The sequence below is a fragment of the Coturnix japonica genome, chromosome Z (genome assembly GCF_001577835.2).
Source record: "Coturnix japonica isolate 7356 chromosome Z, Coturnix japonica 2.1, whole genome shotgun sequence".
NCBI classification, from domain to species: domain Eukaryota; kingdom Metazoa; phylum Chordata; class Aves; order Galliformes; family Phasianidae; genus Coturnix; species Coturnix japonica.
This window is the reverse complement of record NC_029547.1, coordinates 66,441,565-66,460,799: the sequence shown is the minus strand read 5'-3', so window position 1 is coordinate 66,460,799 and position 19,235 is coordinate 66,441,565.

Below are 19,235 nucleotides of genomic sequence, written 5' to 3'. Positions count from 1 at the left end.
GTAAGACAGGGTCTGTGTGTTATCTGGAAATCACCAAGATACTGGACTGTGTTTTGGTTTCACAGCAAGTAGTTGAGACAGGTCAGTATAAACACCTGCACTGTATGTGAGCTGCTGACTTCTGAAGAGGAATTTCTCCTAATTGGTCTGTGTAAAGGTAGTTAATATAAGGGGGGAAAAAAAGCATGTGTTGGTTGGAGAGTGGATAAGAACCTCCATCTGACCCAAAAGTGTCTTGTCCGTGACAAAGAAAAGTGAAATAAATTGCAAGGTCACTGCACTCTGCTTGTCTCAGACTGTCTTTCACGTTCAATAAATGATGTGCGATTACAGTAAGCAGCAAGCTTTTAGGGAGTGTATTTTGGCAAGGCCTCTCCCCTCTTTCCTCAATGATGGTACCATGGCGTTGTGCCATGGTATCCTTCTATCCTCCTACCTGTCAAAATACTTCAATCTGAGAGCAGCTACTGACTGTGGAGTAAACCTTGTGTTACACAGCTGTGTCTGGACCGTGTCTTGCAGTAGCGAAGTCACTGGGCAGAGGCCATGGCCCCTGACATCCACAAGGACTATACTGATACCAGTGGGAGTTTCCTCTCCGTACCATAAAGAGATGTTTTTTTGAGCTAACAGGCTATTTTATCTAGGTCTGTTTGAGCAGCACAGAGCAAAGTGATTGTCTCCCGCATCTATTTTTCTCTTTTTCGCTCTCCAAAATGTCTCTGTCAGGATGTGGATTTTATTTTTTTTATATACAAGAGTTGTATTTTTTTCTCATTGCTTTCCCACAGAAGCTCTGCGTTTGAATTTGTTTCTTTTATGTGTAGCATAAGCACAAGACGGATTTTGTTCCTTCCCCCCACGGAACATCTCTTGTTAAAAATGAGTGATGCTTGTTTACCCCTTCTTTTGTACTTTGAACAGATATCAAATCCTATGCTTTGAAAATATATATATATATAGTAGGGGATCATGGATTCATCATCATTCATCAAACACTTTGATGTGCCTGCCCTGCGAACCTGGAGCACAGATACATTTGTCTGCTTGCAGTGAGTTGTAATTAGACTTCTGGCGAGCTAGAGAAGGTTTACTTGCAATGCTGCAACACCGCAGAGCTAAACTGGCTTGTTGCACTTTATGGCATTCACTGGATAATAATAATATCATCAAATAACTTACTAGTATTTTGCAATGCAATTGAATGCTTGAGCCCATGTCATCAGCTGGGAGCCCACTGCTTTAGGCGCTTACAAGCACTGTGTTTTGGCTGTCAAAAAAGGTCTTACAGTCTAATTGATCATTGCTGAGTTAGATGTGGCTTTTTTTGAGCCAATTTAACTTCCCACACAACTTTATATCTTTTAGCTTCACAACTGTGTCCCAGAACACAAGCAGCATTTAAGGCAACCCCATTTCATTTCTCCTTTACAGTGGGTGTCTTTATTGGCTCCGCTGCCAAGGGAGATGGATTTCCAAAGGCAGACTTTGTCCATCTATAAGAGGATGGCTCCAGTAAACACTGGTGTCAGCCTCTGGCTGGCTCATAGCACATGAGAATGGCCACTGTTTGTGGACACAACCTTTGCCAACTTCTGTCTTGATTCCTAAGCATTATGAATGACTGCTATAGCTTCAAGGAATACTGGAAGAGAAGACTGTTGAATGGCTGGCCCAAAGCAGGAAGGCAAAAAGACCTTAGTTGTGCCATCTAGCATAAATAAGACTTCTGTAGACTCTAACCAGGAAGATAAAATCCTATTTTGATTGGTAAAGCCTTCGCATTTAAAAATTGATTGCGTATATTTGTAATGCAGCTGGTATTTGTTCCAATATATCAAGCAGCAAAACCTAGAAGAGCTTCAAAGCTCTACCTATACATACTATCCTTTATATATTGTTATCTATACCTTTTCCCCACTTATTCTAACATGGATGAATTCATTTATTTATTTGGAACTGCTTTATACAAGCTGAAGGACAGCTTTCACGCATACAGAACTTCACATGAGAAAGCTTGCAAATGTTTTTGTACTGGATCATTCTACTTGCTCATATTGCCATATCCCCAGGAGATCGAGTAGCCAGTGGTACTTTAAATAAATCTTCTATGTCACGAAGGTGGTAGCTTAGACATTTCGGTGAGTGCGCTCCACTTCTATTATTATTATCTTGCTTCAGCAGTCCCAGAGAAATCTTTGTACATTCAGGAAGGAATATTAAATAGCCTTTGCCAAATAGAAAATTGAATCAATTTGCTCCACAGTTAATTAAAGGTTTTTCATTTCTTCAGTGTAGTTTATTGTTTCTCAGAATATCCTTATATTAGCAGCATAGGAATGAAGTCTTGCGGTGGTGTGTATGCCGTTAAGGTCCTGGTTTGGGTTAGAACATGAAGTATGACACAGATGTGAATAATAGGGATATATTTTTCATAGGATATTTGGTTTTTACTATTCCCGTGAGCCTAACTACTGGTTTGAAAGGGAAGGTAGAAAGCTGTACAGAGATAAAACATCTCTTCTGTATTAACAAGTACAAAAACGCAGTGCTAGAACCACAGGTACACGGTCTGATTTCTGAATGTGTCTTGTATACACATTGAAAGCTTAGATTTTTGTATGTTTCCTGGGCAAGATTATGCTGTGTGATAAGATTCAGATTGCTTAAGATCTAAACGTGTGACACTTTGCTGGGCATTTCTAGATTTTATTTTTGGAAGATTTACTACACTCAGATCTTTGAGGTACCAACCGATCTTAAAAAGAAAGATAAGACTTTGAGACCAGATGTGAAAACTGTGAAGGCCTTCTGCATGGCCTACTAAAAACCTGTAAACATAATCTAACCATTTCATTATTACAATTGTAAGTGAAATCAGGTATTCATGGGAGTGGAACACCAGAAAACTGTTCTATCTCATGGTTTTTAACTTAAAATCTAACAGTCCTAAGGTTCTTCCTATCCCCAAACTTCTGAGATATTAACCTAAATTATTGCCTCCTTCTTTCCCAAAAGTCTTTCAGTATCTCTTTTTCAGAGATACGTTGTCCTCTTCAGACTCATCTGCACAACACAGTGACATCCCAGTTTATCTACACTAACCTCATAGCACTGATAGCAATAACTGCCATTGCAGCAGCAATTTTAGCGTGTGCTATCAGGAAAGAAACTCTCCAGGGACACTTAATTAAATTAGAAGCAGTATACTAGGATGTTATACAATTGCACTTTCTTAGGCAGACATATCTTTAATTTCCCATCAAAATCACCAAGAAGGTTAGGAACACAAATCTTTATTGACTGCCAGTAAAATTTGTTATACTAACTCAGTGAGGCACTTCATAAGTCTTCCTCTAACTTATCTCTGCAGCACATACATGTAATAAATATTGCTCTTCTATCTGTCTATCTATCAATCAGTCAACAACTGGGGCTGCTTGTGCTAGTGCCAAACTAATGATATACTAACAGTTCTTTCCAGCAGAACAAAATGTGCTTCAGCTTTTTAAAAAGTAATAGTTCCTCTCCTGCTCTGAATTTGATAAATAGTTAAAACATTCCCATAGAAAATATCCTAACTACATCTGTGTGAATAGGATGTGTTAATTTGTGTGCTAATTTTTCTTGTTATGAACATTTGCGACGGCTCTTAAAGCATGAGCTGAAAACACGTATTATTAAACTCTATTATAAAAGTTACTGCTGTTCGAAGGTCCCAAGATGTTGAGTGGCATTCCTGTAGGAATCCTCTGTTGCCAAGTAAATGGGACACAGAAGGCATTTCAATTCTTCAATAAGAAATAAAATCCAGGTATAGCGCATACAGTACAGACAAGCAAGATAACTCTTAGAGGAGCTTGCAAGTAACATTTTAAACTACATCCCTGGAATAAATAGTATTTTGCTTTCCATTTCAGAGATAGCTGCTTTGAGAGCTGGCGGTTTTGTCTAGAATGTGCAGAAAAATCAATCTGAATTAACTTTTAAAATGGATCGGCTAAACCGCATTAAGTGTCTGCATAGCCAACTCTCATTTAGAATGTATTCATTTACTTGGCAAGTAAATCTAGTTATATCTCACAGAGAATCACACACTGAATGGATGAGGGTGGGAACTCTGGAGATGGTTGAGTCCAGTCTCATGCTACAGAACAAGCTTAGTAGAAAGCAGGGTGTACGTGCATGGCAGGTGGACCTGATCCTTTCAATTTAGTTGTGGAAATGAAATGAAGTGTCAGAGAGGTTTTCCTTGGTTTGACTATATGATGTTTTCCCCAGCTTCTTCTTTTTTGAGCAGTTTATCAAATGAAAATGCTCTGCAATCTTTTAATTTAGAATGTGCATCTCAAGGTAGAGGAACTTTCACGTGCTCCAGGGCAAACTGTAATGAAAATTCTGGGTTTAACAATATCATCTTAATGGCAGAATACTTATTTTATACTGCACAACTGTATTTAAGCCGTGGACTCTCTATTATGATAATTTATGGTTATCATTTTGGCCGCTCCAAGCAGCAATGTCTGGGCTTAGTTGCCTTCTCCACTCAGGATGAAAAATGAAGTTTAAAAGAATGTTCATTACCTTCACGACATGTGTTGACTGCACTGATTCTTCATCTGCCAGACTGCATATGCTGGCTTCTGTCTCATCTGGAGACCCTTGGAACTAAAAGTAATTGATCAAATTAATTCTAATATAATCCCACACAGACTGTGCTACCACTGCAGCTTGTTAACCTTATATGCAAACAGTTTATTTAAACTACCTGGATGACATCATAAAAACTACCTCCAATACATCAAAAAGACCATGAAATGAAAGCCTGTTTCAACATATTTTCCAAGATACAATTTGGTTTTTGCTACCTTCTTTTTCTTTTTTTTTCTTCCTAAAAGATAAAGACTGGAACCTCTAGCCCCTCCGAATTAATTTCAATTTAGTTGACCATATCTCTCAAATTACTGGGATTTTTGCCACTCTTGAAAAGAAAAAACAAACCTTCTGTCATGAGATCCAGCACAGTGACTCTATAGACAGTACAGAGTCGCACATGAGTGATCCCAGTAGCAATCTTCTGAAACATGCTCCACATTTTCTTTCTTCCTGATGATTCTAATTCCACCATTTTGTGGATTTCTGTCATTCTGTATGGACTCCAATGAGCCTGCAGCCTCCCCATGGCAGCCACCAGTTTTGGTTACACAAAAAGGTAAAGCTGTCAAAGCAAAACACATCATTTGGTATAAAAGTAACTATTCGTAAAGCAAATTATGTGCCCAGGGTACGTTAAACATCAGAAAGTGATTCCCACATCAAAATAGGAGTGAGGACTGGTCCTGACCTATAGTTACAAGTGTTCCCCTTCTGCTTCAGAATCCCTTTCAAAACTAGAGAAAATACAGTGAAAGTGAATAAAAGACAATCTCAGCTTCATGAATTTATCACTTAAGCCCAAGCACTTAGCTATGATGATGTCGTATTTATATTAAATCACTCTGTAAATTGTAAAAAGCTGAAGACAGTAGTAAAGCTCTATAAAGATCAGTATCAACACCATGAAAATAAAAAAGAATAAGTATTTCTCGATCATTTTTTCTTATTGCCAGAGCTTGGCTCCTTAGTAGCCAAGAGCCATTAGACCATCTGATGCTGACTACCTCAAGGAAGATATTTAATACTTATTAAACATGGCTTCTGAGTGGAATGGATGAAGAGTCTCATGAGAGAACTCCTGAAAGGACAATACATTGTCATCATGTCTTGTGATTATTATGCTACTTAATAATCAAAAATGTCCTCTTTAGGTCAATGGGACTGGTCCTCGTAGGCTTTCATGACAGCTTCATAAATTCTCTTGGTTCTAACCTAGCAGGCAGTTTTCCCAAAACACCTCAGTTTCAGTAGAAAGGATGTAAGACTTATTAAAGTCTATTTCTTCCACAGTCACTCTGTGCTATGTATTATATTCTGTATTCTTGTTAGGGATAATTGGCAACTTTTCAGCAAAAATGTTTTCTGAAAGCGTATTGAGATGTGAACTTTTTACAAAAGCACTGTTTTCTCAGATCTAGAATAAATCTTGCAGTGAAAATGAGAGATGTAATTCTGAAATTATGCTGTTTTTCTCAGACATAGGAGCCCTAAGTTCAAGTCCCAGCTATAGATCAGTTTTCCTGCAATAAACGAGGAAGTTAGTTCTACCATTCGGACAATGTGAAAGATTTTATTATTCTGGTTAAAGGGAACAAAACAAGCAAACAAACAAAACAAAACAAAGAAGAAACCCTGATTTATTCAGAAAAGTAAAAAACAAAAAACAGAAAAGGAAACTGGCTTGTTTCTGAAGACATCCATCCAAACAGCTGCTAAGAAAACACAGATATCTGGCAAAAACTGTATACACCGTGTTCCAGCCAATCTTGAGGGATATCAGGATCTGAAATGTGAAATATGGCAGTTGTTTTTTAGCTGACATTAAGCACATATTAACCATGGCAAGATGTGGCTACATTTCATGTCTTAAAATTCCCCGAAGCAAAACAGAGTGCTGGAAATCCGATCTATTTTCTATTTTCTGGTTGTATCATCTTAAGTATTGAAAAATTATTACATTTCTCATGGGCTTTCTACAAATATGGAGTAGCCCATATTATATATGATATATAATATATATATATATATTAGACCGTTAAGCAGGGACAAATTCCCAAAGATAAGAAAATGGAAATCGAATCATTGGCAGGTAATGTAGTTTTCCTTCTCCAAATCTCCCAGTAAACTCCAACATCTATTTACCTAGTTTTCAGCTGGGCACGCGCACAGGATGGCCAGGTTCCCTGCTTGCACAGTCTTATTTGATTTCTTTCCACACAGCACATAACTCTATGTTAGCCTTTCGTAAACAGTTCATGGTATGAACAGGCACTAACTGCTTATAGCTAGTGATGCTTTAACGCCATGTATGTGGACAAATTCCTCTTGCTCTTATAAATTATGTACTTAAGTTGAAAGTAAAACTAATTCCAACACAAATTATTACTGTAATAAAAAAGCAAAAGGAGGTTGTTCCTTTGGGCTCACCTTCAAGTTCTTCATAGATTAATCAAGAAAAACATTGACAAGAACTGCAAGAAACAAACAGATAAGACGTATTTATTTATTTCCCTTTAGAAAACAGGAGCGCTATGGACGTACTATTTATAAGAGTGCCACTGGTTTATGCACCACTGCAGCTAATAACTTATGCCAGGTATTAAAACTGTCACATTCCTTTGACTTAGAATAGAATTGAAGAATTTACTGCCAGAGACCCAAATCTGACCTAGCAATTTAAAAGCACAACAGAGATATAAATCCAATTATTCTCTGTCCAAACACTGGCACACATACCTTGTATCTGAGAGGCATCTGAACACGTCGTATTTAATAATCATACTGAAGTGACTGCAAAAATGAGAGCATGAGGATTATTAAACACTCATTTGTTGAAGAGAGTTCACTCCTGGAAAGAGACCATCAGCCAAATTTCCTTGATAATGTTAGTAAGTCTTTTCAAAGGAGAATAAATTTGGTCCACTCGCCCCCACGTCTCATGTTTATAAAAACACCTGTTTGTTTCGCGCTCATTCAAAATCAGTCTTCATCTTCACAGATATCTTTGTGGCAGCAGTGATATTAACATTGCATTTTTAAGATTCAAAGGATTCCTTCCAGTTTTAGGAAGATTTTTTAAGCCATGCCAAGCAGAACTGCGCAGTTAATAAAGATGGAAGCACAACTCCGAAAATCTCTCTTTTTTTTCTTTCATAAAGAGAACAGAAAACCTTATTTTCTGTGTTATTCAAGGCATTGTGAGCTTCAGGTTGTCTCTGATGTTGTAAAAGAGTGAGAACCAACATCTTCTCTTGAAGACACCACCTCCAGAGGGTGGAAAATTCTCCTGTGTAGAGATGCAGTGAAATGAGAGGGCTGAGAGTCAGCAGCAAGGTAGGACCTGCCACAGTAGGCACTATGGAGATGTGATGACCACTGGGACCCTGAGTTTAAAGGAGTGGGACCACAGACCCCTCATCTCCCCATGGGTCCAGCACTGCCTGGTCAAGCTGTTTGTGGGGCAGTGGGGGAAGCAGAAGGGAGCTGCTCTTCACCTGGATTTGGGATGGGACCCCAGGAGGGGATGGAGCCTGAAGCCTTCAGTGTATTTCAGTTGGTTTTAGTTTCCATTTCTGTGATGTATAAATGTGCATATCTAATCTCCCAGGATGTCTGCACATTTTCCCCAGCAGCTAGGTGTTGGCGGGGCCACATGGTGAAAATCTTCCTGATATATGTCCAAATGGGGAATAAAACCTAGAAAGAGAATGAGCCCTTCAGGTTTCAGACACAAACCTATAATCCTCTGCTTGAGTCAGTGGCCACCTGTGCATGGTGTAAATCTATGCAGGGACAGCTTTTAGGTCATGCGAAAGCAGAAAAAGGTTAGGAGATGAAATATCCAATTGGACTGGCAAGGAATAGGGAAGGAGAGCTGATGCAGCAGCCCATGGCAGCCACAAAGCAGTGAGCAATGGAGAAGGGTTCCATTGTGAGATGGCAAATTTTGTCTGATGCAACAGCTGCACACTTAGAAATAACGGGGAAATTTCTTGGTCATGAAAAGAGGAATCTTAACATCCTATTTTCTTCTTATTGTTGATATGATCCTTGTTACAGTGGTCCCAGAAAGGAGCATGTGAATAGCTCACGCGTTAAGAAAAGTGATGTGCTTCTCTAAATTGGCAAGGCTAATGAGAAATAATAACAATAAATTAATTTATGAAAACATCTGACATCAGAAGGCAGGAATAGGAGGGAATGCTGCTGTCAGTCTGGTGTGATAAAGCCCAAGCCAGTAGAGCTGTGCTTAATCATTTTGATTCACTAACAGAGCTGGGCTTGGGAGAGAAACAGGTTTAGATGATGAATATTAAGTAAGTTAAGAAAAGGCTGATGACTGCGTGATAAACTTTCATTTGTTAGTGTACTGGAAACATACTGATAATGAAAACAAGTAGAAAGGACTCCATTGCATGCCACTTAATTCAAACTCTGTATACCAGCTTTGTTTTACCTTTGCTTTTGAGCTGCTAGAGTGAACCATTTTCTACTATAGATTGTTTTCTGCATATGGGAACATGAAGAAACAGCAGCAGATTGAAGGGATCTCTTTGGAATTCAACTTTCTTTGAAAATGCATATTAACAGTGTTGCTAGGAGTAGTGGTGGTGTGCATACACAGTCTGCTAGCACACATACCCAAATGGCTTGAGGGGCAGTAAGCGTACTCTATGTGTGCCCTTCAGTCTAGAAATAGCATGGAGATAGGTGATGCAGGAACAAACACTGAGAGACAGCCAGATGGCAAGGAGGTCTCAGTCCAGTCTCTTGCAGCATTAAAGGATAATGGACTGAGAGTGAGGACATAAGGTGTCAGACAGCAAGTTATCATCTCTGTCATCTCATGTCAATACCATATGGTGAAGGCAGCAATGATTTACAAAGTGCATGTGTGAATACACATCCATTATTAAGTAGTTGTTTCCTGCATAACACTATACATGGTCTATCACAAAAGAACAAACAGATTCAGCTAAAAACTCAAAAAGCATTTTCCTTTCCTTTCCTTTCCTTTCCTTTCCTTTCCTTTCCTTTCCTTTCCTTTCCTTTCCTTTCCTTTCCTTTCCTTTCCTTTCCTTTACCTTCCTTCCCTTCCCTTCCCTTCCCTTCCCCTTCCCTTCCTTCCCTTCCCCTTCCTTTCCCCGCTTCCCTTCCTTTCTCTTCCTTCCCTTCCTTTCCTTCCCTCAATTCCCTCCCTTACTTCTCTTCCTTTCCCTTCCTTCCATTCCCTTCCCTTCCTTCCCTTCCCTTCCCTTCCCTTCCCTTCCCTTCCTCCCTTGCCCCCCTTCCTTCTCTTTCCCTTCCCTTCCCTTTCCCATTCCCTTCCCTTCCCCTTCCCTTACCTTCCCTTCCTTGCCCTTCCCTTCCCTTCCTTCCCTTCCCTTTTCCTCCCTTCCCTTCACCTTCCTTCCCTTCCCTTCCTTCCCTTCCCTTCCCTTCCCCTTCCCTTCCCTTTCCTTCCCTTCTTTCCCCTTCTTTCTCTTCCCTTCCTGCTCTTGTCTTCCTTCTTTTCCTTCCCTCCCTTCCCTTCCCTTCCTTCCCTTCCCTTCCTTTCCCTTCCTTTCCTTTCCATTTCTCGTTCCCTTCGCCCTTCCCCCTTCCCCTTCCCTTCCTCTCCCCATTCCCCTTCTTCCCTTCCCCTTTCCCTTCCACTTCCTCCTTCCCTTCCCCTTTCCCCTCCGCCTTCCCCTCCCCTTCCCCTTCCCCTTCCTTCCTTACCCCTTCCCCTTCCCCTTCCCCTTCCCCTTCCTACCCAAATTGTCTCAGCTTTAGGGAAATCACAGGAAAGGCAGACTACCTATAACAAGGTGCTTCACTACCAAAGAAAAATATCACCCACTAAGGTGAGGGTCTGGACTTGGATCAAGTCTATGCCACGGGCAGGTAGCAATAGAGGAAAAACCTGCTGTGAAGTCATTCGTTTTTGTGATTCTTTAACAATTTGCAGAAGAAATGTCACATAATAGAAGTCTTACTTCTGTATTTTTGTTTCCAGCTTGATATTTCAAGAAACGAATTTCTCTGAATGTTCTGGATGCTTGGTTTCTAGGAACAGGTGGTGTTTGGCAGACGACTGGGTTTGATAAAACATTCCACAATGTCTCCAGCTAATCTCTGTTCCACATACACAAAACTGTGTTGAAGTTTACACACACTGACAGACCTGACCATAATGCGTGTGTATTACATAGGAAAGTACATTTTCCACCTAGAAGCCTTTTGATACTCTGTTGGAGTGTGCAGATAGTCTTTCAGTCATCACATTCTAGCTGTCAGTCATGAGTAATCCAAAGTTCAAGATGATGGCACGCAGAAAAACGTTTGCCCTACAAAGTTATATGTAAAAGTTAGAAGGGGTAACAGAGAACTCTGTGATGTCAATCTGAAATGTCACTCCCGTGGTATCCCGAAGCATTAACCAGGATCTTTAGAAAGGCCAGGAGAAATAAGACAGTTCTACGTTTCCATCCCTACATCAGTTGAATTTCTGCTAATTTATTAAATGGGCTCAGCTTAGACCAAGTTACAAAGAACAACTCACGGCAGTTGAAATAAACTTTCCTTAATGACCCAAATAGTTGGCTTCACATGATCTGCCTTGTTGTGATTGGTCCCAGCATTGTTCTACCTGCTGACCTGCGTGACGCCAAGCAATTTTAGCCGCTTACTGTGACAGATAATTGTGCTCCTATGCCAGAAGATGTTTCCCGCGTGCTCGAATACTTTGCCGTGTAACCAGCATGCGTTGTTAAGAAAGCAAATTGCTCTCAAGACTTTTATTTATTTCTCTTTATATTTAATGCAGGAAACAGGAATCTGTTTTGCTCTTCTTGTTAGATACAAATATTACAGATTACTTGAAGGGAGGTGGTGAGAGACCAAGTTTATTTTATCTACTTTTGTCGCAAACTGAAAGCGCAGGAAGATCCAGGAGTCATTTGTGCTACATCACTCGATTGAGATGGGGAGCTACTGTTCCCTAATGTACCTACCACAATGCAGATACTAATGGCAAATAACAAATATGTAGATGGAAATGGTGTTCAAACTGAAAGGCTGCTGAATACTCTGGGACAACAATCTGGAATCCCTCTTCCCCAGCAAACTTAATGCATCCTTCTACTAGGCAATATGATGTTACCACAGCTAGGGACTCACCTAATTCCCCTAGATATAGTTCTAACTGGTTCTCAATATGAAAGAGACCACTCCTCCTAAAATTAGTGACAAAAAAATACCAGAATGTCTTAAGAGAAGAGGATTTTTAAATGTTTTATGCTGAGGAGATAAAAACCAGCAGACAGTGGGATGGACAATCATGCAAGAATAATATTACCTCTGTGTGTATTGTGAGGTAACTGGGGAATGAAGGATGCAATTCTGTTTATTTACATTCGTTTTCAGTTTGAGAGACAGCCCAAGAAGTAAAATAAAATGAGGCTCTACTCAAGTACCTGCTACATTTCCCCTTAAATTGAATTTCTCATTTTATCAGGAAGCAATACTTGCTCTGATGTTAGACAGGCAGCTAAAAGGTCAGCAAGTTCCCTTGGTTGCCTTTTGTCAAGGGTTTTTGACTTGTCTGTGAATAAAGATCCCCCAGGAGGAAGGCAGACCTGAATTTCCTGTCATCTTGAAGACAGCAATGAATTTGAAAATGTTACAAAAAGCATAAGGGACTTAAAGCACACCTTCAAATGCACTGCTAATGCCAATAGTTTCCCATGTAAACATGCACACAGAGTTGTTTTGGATTTGTTCTGTCAACTTTTTTTGTTGTGAAACAAATTGTTATACAGCTGCCCACCCTGAATACTGAATGAATCAGAGGGTTTTCCATTACTGAGCTCTACCTAATCGGGTCTGCAATCTGTTTGGGTTAGCAGTAGAGCTGGGACGCTCTTAGCGCAGTGTATGCAAAACCCCTTTTCCTGCGGCTATCCTGCCCTGTCCCACACAGATATTTGATTAAAGTCAAATAATATTAGATTTGTGACTTTTCTGATTCTTTTCTAAAGCTTAATGTAGCTCCAAAGAACATTCACTTATTGCTTCTTGATTTGAGCTGTCTGATAATTGTCAAACCACTGCGGCTCATACTTCTGCTCGTATATTTTTGGTTACAAATAAAATGCAAAGCTCAACACAAGTTACCAGGACTCCCAGAAGGGGAAAAATAAGCAAAAGTATGTAAAAGCCACTAAAGTAATTTGGTTTAATTAAATAAGGCCTAACATTTTTATTTCCCTGATGGATGCATTAGTTGAATCAATAAGAAGTGTGTAAAGAATAAGGGCGGAAGAGTAGAAATCTAATCACAAAGTCTTCTTTCCATTATTGTACTGAACAACTGAAAATGGTTCATCTGTTAACATACTCAATTAAAAATCCTAAGTACATATTTCATGAGGCTCTACAAAGGCAGCAAATCCTAAAAGCCTTTTGACTTGTAATGATCATTTACTGAAGACTACTCCTGGTAATGATCTGTGAATCAGCTACAGTCTTTGTGGGGGCTTTAAGGTCCCCTCCAATACAAGACATTCTATGACCCTGTGATTTTATCATTCTGTCTCCAAATATATCCAGTATTTGTCAAATTTTTAAAACTTTTTTTTTTTTCCCATGAAGATATTGAACCTTTCTAATCATAAATATTCCACTTTCAGTCTCTTCTGAGCTTTTGTCTAATCTGTAGAAGAAATCTGCAGTTACCTTGCACCAAATTAAACTGAGTCATTCTTCTGAAGCTGAGGGAGTTGCAGCAACACTCAGCACTGAGGAATCTATCTGCAAATGGCTGAAAATTTAACTTCAGTTTAATATGAATTACATTGTTTTGGCATGAAGAGGCATGGAAATAGATCAGGAGGAGAAAAGCAGGCAGCTTAATTGTGTGTTTTGTCGTTCTCAGTCAAAGCAGAGAGCACAGTCTCATACCAGATATTATTTTTTATTAACCTACAAGGCAGCCCGTAGCAGTAAATGGACAAGAGTCAATGCCTTGAAGAAGACAAACACAGTTTACTGTTGCCACACAGATCTCTCTCTATTACTTTTCCTTGAGTTGTAATGTTTGGATACATCTTGATAGCATCTCCCCCATGTAAGCTAAAGATTGCACAAGATCAGGGTATTTTTCAGAGTCACATTTTTGTCTCCCAGCAAAACGTTGATACAATCAAGACTGGCTCGATTACAAGCAATCACAAATTTTCTAAAGTCATGTTTGGTATTAGCACAATAAATCTATCACCTGAACAGATAAAATCATACAAAAGATAAGATCTTATATTTTATTTGTTTACAAAACCGCCAAGATGATCTTCAAGACCTTATTTCGCTGTGTCCATGTAGACATGGCTGATATAAATGCTAAATAAGGTTACAGTTTTGTTCTGCCTTCCCCAAAATGCATCATACCGTTCCTTTGTTAGGAGGAGTTGGCATGACTTTGTTTTATCCTGACTATTTCCAGGCAGGGGCTGGAGATTGTTTTAGACATACAGAAACAACTGTGAAACTACTTTAATACTGCACTATACACTAGACAGAGTGGTCAAAACAAGCTTTTGGCTCAGCAAGAACTATCATGATGAAGGAAAAGAGTTTTCTCATCTCTGATTGTGTGTTTCTGTCATGACTTACAGTGTTTGGATCAGTGAATGCTTCTCATTAGAAAACTACTTGTTGATACAGGGCTGTCATGAAGCACCGGGCTTGGAGGACTGGAAGACTTCCCTAGATGAAACTCTGGAAACAATATGAAGAAAAGCATAGAATCATGGTATCATAGAATGGTCTGGGTTGAAAGAGAACTTAAATATCTTGCAGATCCAACTGCTTGACAGTGACGCCATCCATTGAACCTGACCTTGAGCACCTCCAGGGGTGGGTCCTTCCGAGTTAAGCCTTTGCACTTTGCATCAGTGAATGAATGCACTGTTCCTTTATCAATTAGGAAACAGGCAATCATATTCATTCAACCCATTCAACTTCTCCCAGACAGCATGACCATCTGTGTAAGGCAAGCAATGGGAGTTCTCCTGATACTCCATACCTAAGCCTCTCACTCAGAAGGCAATTTGTTTGTGCAGACAGAGTGTTTAATAGGTATGAACTGTACAAACAATGAAATCAAAAGCAAAGAGAGATAAGAACAAGAAAAATAATGTAAATAGATCGTATAAGCAAACTGGAAAAGTAAATGCAGTCAGCGATAGTTAAAACTGAGCACAGGCATTGAAGAAAAATACCAGCAACAAATATGTATAAAATGTTGAGAGAAGCCAAAGACAAAACCCCATGTATAAAGCAAGAAATTGTTCAGGCAGTAACAATTTTCCCATGCTTTTCTTTGTTCACATCACTGCTTCAGATATTACACCACACAGAAACTCAGGCAGGGAGATGGTTTTTAGCAAGCTCTGGTAAGCACATATTTGCCCAATCAATAATTTGAATAATTGGCAGTTGTTTAGCCTGGAGAGAGAAGGACCTGGGGAGCCCTTGCAGTGGCCATTCAGTACCTAAATGGGGCTACAGGACAGAGATGGGAGAGTCTTTTAGCAGAGCAAGTTAACTACTTGGAAACAATTTAATCAACGCTTTTTTTTTTTAATAATGAGAAAAAAAGGAGGGTGTGGTGGCAGTGGTTTCCTTAGAAGGAAAGGCAAAGATTTAAGCCACTGGCCTCCATGACCTGTTGGGACCTGGTATCCCAGCTCTAGAATTAGTTCTTAATTCTAGATACTCATCAGTTTACTGAGTCTTACAACTACTACAATTTAACTATAACGAGGTACAAAAAACAGGTGGAATATTCTGTCTAAACAACTTATATTTTCATTATTCTACACAAACTCTTTTCAATAAAAGTGCCTTGTTGTTTCATTCTGTTTTGTTTGATTTTCAATATTAAATATTTCAAGAGTACCACGTCCATCATATATTCCAGATAAAATGTTTAGGAATGCTTCCATGATATTTATTAGCTTATACAGCTACAACTCGAACACAGGACTAATAACTACTCAGTCTGAAGGAGTGTGAAGATAGAAGAGAAATTACCCACAGTACCTGTAATTGGAGTTCTCTTAAAGGTCATAACCCTCTATAGATCCATACTTACTCTCTTTCTTCCTCTCGGTATTTGTAATGCATTATGCTTAGGATAGATTGTTTAGTTCTCTTTAGACCATAAAGAATCTGTCGAGGAATAATTCACATGGCATTCCCTGCAAGGCTTGTATATAACCTGGCATATATGTTAGGCTGATAGATGGCCAGAAATAAGCTTTCCAGTGACAAGATTCAAATATAGCACTAAAAATAATCTCGGTCTTTTGAGTTCTTTCAGTAATGTAAATGCAGTTTAATTTCTTTCTACATTTACAGGATCTGCCATGCCTCTTCTTTCAAGAGCATGGAAATGCACAACCTTGTCTAATAAACAATACCACTAGCTTTGGGTGAAATATCAAACAAATGTGAAGCCATGGAAAATATTCTTTTCATGCTGTAAGAGGATTCTAAAACTTAACTGCAGAAATTGCTGTTCTTAATGCTGACAGTGATGTGACACTCATCCAAAAGAGTGATTTTATGCTTTATATGCAAAAAAAGATAAAGATTCCCACTTCATCTTACCTCTCCTGTCTTGAGTGTATGAATTTCAAGGGCAGGTTTGAAGTTATAGCTTTCAGAGTGGATAGCAATTGTTGCATTATAACTCTGGTTTTATCCCAAATACATAGAAACGCCTACTTTTACACAAAGATTCCCCCCCCTCCACCCTCCACCTTTGTTATAACTTCTATTAGTTATTTCAGCATCACGTAGTATTAAAATGCCTCCATCGAAAAGGTCACTCTTTTTTCTTTCAAAACATTTCTTTGTGAGTTTTGTTCCCAAGGGGAAACGCAGAATCAACAATCGATAGGAGAACATCACATAACACTCTGACTTACCTTTGAGGAATATCATTTAGGTCAACACATTTTGTCAGGATAGGACTTTTACAGCCAATCATTTTTCTTTTTAATGGCATTTTCTAATCACCAGGCAAATTTTCCTTCAGTAACAGAAATGATGTAGTTTGTTTATTCCGTTTGATGCGTTTTAGAAGCAAAAAAATCACTTTCGGACTTCATCCAGACAAATCTTCTTTTTCTTTTGCAGTTTGTTTTTTATGAATTGAGATGCTTCCTAGTTATAATTCTGAGCATTCCTGCGTTGTACAGAATCCTGATATCCTAAAGGACGGCTTGCTAAGTTTCCACTGGACCATATAACAAGTAGGGCACTAGCAGAATCCTAACAGTGATATCCTGTGTTTTCTTACTAACTCTGAAATCTTGAATTTTAATGGAGAATGCCAAATACACACAGTTCTACTGTTCAAGATAAAACACACTGTTTAAAGTTGAGAAAGGCTTTCAAAGCTCCCACAAAATGATGGAGAATTGCTCCCACAAAAGGCTTGGTTACTGGTTGCACTGTGCAGGGTCACTTTTTGAAGGGCACTGTTAAGAGAGAACGTCACCACCATGTAAGGTAGTTAAACTCATCGCTTTCCCAGTTTTGGAAGACATAGAATAGACAGAATGGTGCTGACTTTTGAATCATGTTAGATGAGAGGAAACGGAGATGTTGAGGAAATTGATTTCTACATGATTGGATACGTATTTTTTTAAGTACCTATCAGTCAGTCACTGAATGTGGTCAGTACAAATGTGCCTCTCCAGGAAGGCGTATGTAATACATATATAGGGAAAAAGCACATTTTTTTTAGGAAACATCTCCATTGAAATATGTTTACACAGGGAATTGCCCTCAAAAATGCAATGATGCATCATCTAGTTGTATATTTCATGAACACATACTTTACAAAGGTTCATTTTATTATTTAGCATAGCCTGGTCAATATTTTGTTTTCTCTGCACCATCTGGGACTGTCCTATGCACGGGATACATCCTTAACGTCTTGCATTGCACAAAAGGAACTTTACCTGCCCCTTAAACATTTCTATGCCACTTACCATTTCAAGAAATGGAAGAAAATAAACTCTGACAAAAAGCAATATATTCATTCTTTTAATTTAGTCTCTGGGTCAGTGTGCAGTCATCTAGTGGAAGAAAATATTAAGGATGCTGGATGTGACAAACAGGAAAGACACAAGTTCAAATACTCTTATGAACAAGGATGGTTAAGAGAAGAGTTGGCTAGGGATGCAAATGATACAGGCTTAGTTTTGGACGGACAGCTATTGCTGCCCTTGTGAGAGAACTGCACTCTCCCACCATCTGGAGACCACAAACTGGGGTATAACCCATTGCACCTGGGTTGCATTGCTGTCCTGGGACCATGTTCAGCCTCTACTGTGCGGAGCATAAGTTTGAGGAGCCTAAAATGTCTCTCTGATAGCAATACCAGTAAAATATTAGTGCTGGAGAAGCTTCAGAGTTCTTACATTTTGTCATTTATGCACAGTGATGTCCAGGCTCATATCTTGTTGTGACAATATTATTAAGCTTGCTAGCAATTGTTGATGGATACTTCTGCCCTGCATTTGTTTAGATAACAGGAAGAGCTGTGTCTCTGAACCAAGGAGATAAGGAAGTTCTGCAGAGTCTTTGTACCAAGGAAATAGGAGGTCTAGCCCAGAGAAATAGGCTCAATATCATTGCTTGTATTAGCAGGATCGACTAGATTTTTTTCTTTTTTTTCTTCTGAATTTGGTTGCAAATCAGAAGAAAATAAAAGGAATTGATTGAAAATACCATGACAACCTAGACATTTTGATTGCTCATGTCTTTAGATAGCCCAAGAACTCTTCCTAACCTGTTTGAAAAGCAGAGCATCAGAATAAACCTACTGCACATTTCTGCCATCTCTTTGGTTCGGGCTGTGCCTCTCCTGGTGGGAGATCTTCTAAACTGCATAACGTTTAGTGGTGATATGCTGTTACTCAACGAGATTGAGCATGGAAAATATAGTGGTGGTGGGGGAGGACTGTTCCATTTGTTTAGTATGCTTGTCACATCCTTTTTACAGATAGCAAATAGCAGGAGGGTCTCAGAGGAAGATTTGCTATTACAAGCTGCCTGAGTAATGTTTGCCAACAGGAGGGAAAAGAGTAAAAAGTTGGCCTGAAGAGTGTGTTTTCCCTCCTTACACAAGGGCAACCTAGGAAGGAAATATAGAAGATATATTTCTTTGTGTGGCAAAAGGAACTCGGAAGCAGAAAACGTTCGTCTGGAGTGCAAATATTCCTCCCTTTGATCAACGGATGACAAACAACAAACATTGGATATGATAACTGTAATCTACTCCTCCCTTTGATCAATGGATGACAAACAACAAACACTGGATATGATATGTTGCATTAGGCGTGCACGAACACTCGGGATGTAACGCGATAGGCCCTCCCCTGCTCGGTTATGCATATGTAGAAGGAGTTATGCATATGTAGAAGGGGTGTAGACGAAGTAGATAGCGGCTTATTTAAACCGCTAACACACACATTAAAACGCCATTTAGCTATTCACCATATTGGTGTGAACGTGTAGTTAAA